Source organism: Gossypium hirsutum, chromosome A06, assembly GCF_007990345.1.
Source record: "Gossypium hirsutum isolate 1008001.06 chromosome A06, Gossypium_hirsutum_v2.1, whole genome shotgun sequence".
NCBI classification, from domain to species: domain Eukaryota; kingdom Viridiplantae; phylum Streptophyta; class Magnoliopsida; order Malvales; family Malvaceae; genus Gossypium; species Gossypium hirsutum.
The window spans coordinates 42,827,768-42,832,170 of NC_053429.1; positions in this window are offsets into that span (position 1 = coordinate 42,827,768).

A 4,403-nucleotide genomic window follows, 5' to 3' on the forward strand; every position below is an offset into this window, starting at 1 on the left:
AGTTTGAACCTATGTGACAATTATAATTGAAGTCACGTACATAAGATTTATCGTGGAATAGGTGAAAGGTCGTTTAGTTGTATGATTGTAACGAAAATACAATGATGTATGAAAATGCCTCAAATATCCTATTGATTAGTAAATGGAATGTGAATGCATGACTTGGTATGAGATTGAACCGATAGGTCTAAGGAACTATGGTATGGTTCGGTATGGATGGAGTAACTAGCCTCGTTCCATTTTGTTTCCTCTTGTGATAATGTTATTAATGGATGGTAGTGCATTGCTTATGACTTACTGAGTTATATACTCACTCGGTGTTTCCTTGTCACCTATTTTAGGTTTCTTGGACTCGTCTCTTTTTGCGTGATCGGGCCGTCACCGAAGTCATCACACCGGCTAGCAACTTTTGGTATCTTCTTTTTAGTCGGTCTAGGAGAACATTTCGGCATGTATAGGCTAATATGTTTTGTTGAAATTTGGTATGTAAACTTTTAGCCATGCGAAAATGGCATAAATGTTCGGTTGGATTTGGTTCTATAATGTTAGGTCGTAAGTCTTGGAAATTCGATTTTTATGCCATATGTCATGGTTGATTATTTTTGGTGTCAAAATTCATGATATGGCAATAGTGTAGTAGGGAGATGTTTGACAATGATTAGCCCTTGGCATGGCTAGTCATGATCATAATTTGTGATATGTATGATGAATTACTAGTTAGATCAAGAAGAAATCACGAAATAGGCATAGTTGCTTTAGTAACAGATGCTGGCAGCAGCAGTGATGTGAGATTGAAAAATCACTAAAAATAGTATGAGTGGAATTAATTAATGAATAAATTATGTAATCGAAGCTCGATGAGTATATTTTCATATAGAAGAAACGAAACGACCATATGAGCTGTATGTTAGGAGATAATTAAACTCTTGTGAAACAGGGCCAGAGCGATTTCTGGATTCCCTGTTCCGACTTTGGAAATTCATTATAAATTAACCAGAGATAATTAGAAGTCATGCCATATGTGCATAGATTCCCCTTCGAGTCTAGTTTCTACAGAAACAAACGACATCAGTAATGAAGCCCTGTACAGGGAGATATCCAAGTCGTAATGCGCAAAGGTCAGTGTAGTCGATCCCTGTAACATGGGAGACTTTGACTAATAAACTGTACTAATTGGCCCAACCAAAAATTCTAGAAAAAAATATGTAGATGGTCATATGAGTTTAGTTTCAGGAAAAATTTACGGAACTGGATTTCGAGTTTCAGAACTCAAGATATGATTTTTAAAGCGACTAGTATGCAGATTGGCAGCTTGTCTGGGAAATTTTTTTTAAGTGGTTTGAAGTCTGTTAACACCTCGTGTTCGACTCCGGGACGGCCTCGGGTTCGGGGTGTTACATTTGATTGGTATCAGAGCTATGGTTTAGTCGGTTCTAGGACTACCATAGCACGTATGAGTCTAGCTGTACATGCCTTAATGTTAATGTTTAAATGTGTGATGACTTCTGACGGTTAAAATTTTTGTTTTGATTAGTAAATGGATCCCGGTGTAGAGAGAACCTTGGCGGATAACGTTGAAAGTGTATCGGCTGCTCCTGCACAAGGACGCCGCCTGTTGAACCTCAGTCATCTGCGAATAATCAAGGTGAGGGGGCTAAACAAGCCTTCTTTACCATGATGAATGAGTGGGTCACGCAATATGCCCGAACCAATCCGGCTGTCCAACAATTCCCGAATTTGAATAATCCGCCCCAAGAGCTCGTAATGCCATCAGTTACTGATCCTGTGAGGCTGAGTAAGCCACCTGTAGACTTGATTAGGAAGCGCGGGGCTGAGGAGTTCAGGGCCATAGTTACTGATGATGCTGAAAGGGCCGAGTTCTGGCTTGATAACACCATTCGGGTGTTTGATGAACTGTCATGCACGCCCGATGAATGTCTAAAGTGTGCTATATCCTTGTTGCAGGACTCAGCCTACTATTGGTGGAGGACCCTGATTTCCATAGTCCCAAACGAATGAGTTACTTGGGACTTCTTTCAAACGAAATTTTGAAAGAAATATATTAGTCAACGGTTCATTGACCAAAAGCGTAAGGAATTCTTGGAACTCAAGCAAGGCCGTATGACAGTATCTGAATACGAACATGAATTCGTAAGACTCAGTAGGTATGCCCGGGAGTGTGTAGCTGATGAGGTTGCTATGTGCAAAAGATTCGAAGAAGGGTTGAATGAAGATTTAAAGCTACTAGTGGGTATTTTGGAGATAAAAGAATTCGTGACACTAGTCGAACGAGCCTGCAAGGCGGAAGAACTTGGAAAGGAGAAGAAGAAGGCTGAATTTGAAGCTAGAGACTATCGTAAAAGATCGACGGGTAAAGCTCCGTTCTCAGCTGTAAACAAGTTCAGGGAGGACACTAATAAGTCGAGGATGACTGCGGGAATTTCCATCAGAGCACGACCACCGACGGACTCCCGAGCTATTCGGTAGCTAGTGTGGGCAATAATCGTCAAGAGAAACCTGAATGTCCCCAATGCGGAGACGACACCTATGTGAATGTTGGGGTAAGTCTACTAACAGGGCCTATTACGGATGCGGTTCGAAGGACCACTTCATTAGAGATTGCACGGAGCTTGATGAGAAGAATAAGATTCAAGGTGCAAGACCTAGTGAAGTGACAACTAGAGGTAGACCACCGAGAATTTTAGGAGGTAGGGGTGGTAGTAGAGAGGGGCCTCTGATACGGCTGTTCGAGCCGAGAACCGTACTCCTGCTAGAGCATATGCCATTCGCGCACGAGAGGAGGCATCCTCCCCTGACGTCATCACTGGTACCTTCATTCTCTTTGATACTAATGTGATTGCATTGATTGACCCTGGCTCTACTCATTCATATGTATGTGAAACCTTAGCATCCAGTAAGACTCTACCTGTTGAGTCTACTGAGTTCGTAATTGAGTGTCAAACCCTTTGGGTCAATACGTACTTGTTGATAAAGTGTGTAAGAGATGCCCTCTAATAATCCGAGAATCCTGTTTTCCGGCCGATTTGATGCTTTTGCGTTTGACGAATTTGATGTTATTCTTGGTATGGATTGGTTGACCGTACATGATGCAGTGGTGAACTGCAAAAGAAAAACCATCGATTTGAGGTGCGCAAATAACGAGATAATCAAGTTGAGTCTACGGACTTAAGGGGGTTGCCACTGTAATATCCTCAATGTTGGCCCAGAAATATGTAAGAAAAGGGTGCGAAGCATACCTTGCGTATGTACTTGATGACAAGGAATTAGAAAAAAAACCCGAATCTGTACCGGTGGTTTGTGAATACCCGATGTTTTTCCTGAAGAATTACCGGGTTTACCACCTGTTCGGGAGGTAGAGTTTGGTATTGAGCTTGTACCTGGAACTACGCCAATTTCGATAGCTCCGTATCGTATGGCACCAACCAAGTTAAAGGAATTGAAAGCTCAATTGCAAGAGTTGACGGATAGAGGTTTCGCTCGACCAAGTTTCTCACCTTGGAGTGCACCAGTATTATTCGTAAAAAAGAAGGACGGAACCATGAGGTTGTGCATTGACTATCGTCAGCTGAATAAAGTGACAATAAAGAACAAATATCCGTTACCGCATATCGATGATTTGTTCGACCAACTGAAGGGAGCCTCAGTGTTCTCAAAAATAGATTTGAGATCGGCTATTATCAGTTGCGAATTCGAGATTCGGACATACCCAAAACTGCCTTCAGAACGAGATATGGTCACTACGAGTTCTTAGTGATGCCGTTTGGGCTCACTAATGCCCCTGTGGTATTTATGGATTTGATGAATCGGATCTTCAGACAGTATTTGGACCGGTTCGTAGTTGTGTTCATTGATGACATCTTGGTCTATTCAAGAGATAAGACCGAACATGCTGAGCACCTGAGATTAGTGTTGCAAATTTTGCGGATAAGCAGTTATATGCTAAGTTCAGTAAGTGTGAGTTCTGGTTAAGAGAGGTTAGCTTCTTGGGTCATGTGGTATCCGCATCGGGTATTCGAGTTGACCCGAGCAAAATTTCAGCCATACTTAACTGGAAGCCTCCAAGAATATTACCGAAGTTCGGAGCTTCTTGGGGCTCGCCGGTTATTACCGACATTTGTAAAAGGTTTCTCGATGATAGCCACACCAATGACGAAGCTACTTCAAAAGGATGCTAAGTTCGAATGGACGGAGAAATGTCAGAAAAGTTTCGATCAACTGAAAACTTATTTGACTGAAGCTCCAATTTTAGTGCAACCCGAATCAGGCAAAGAGTTTGTCATTTATAGTGACACATCCCTACTTGGGTTGGGTTGCGTATTGATGCAAGAAGGTCGAGTGGTGGCCTATGCGTCGAGACAATTAAAGCCACATGAGAAAAATTA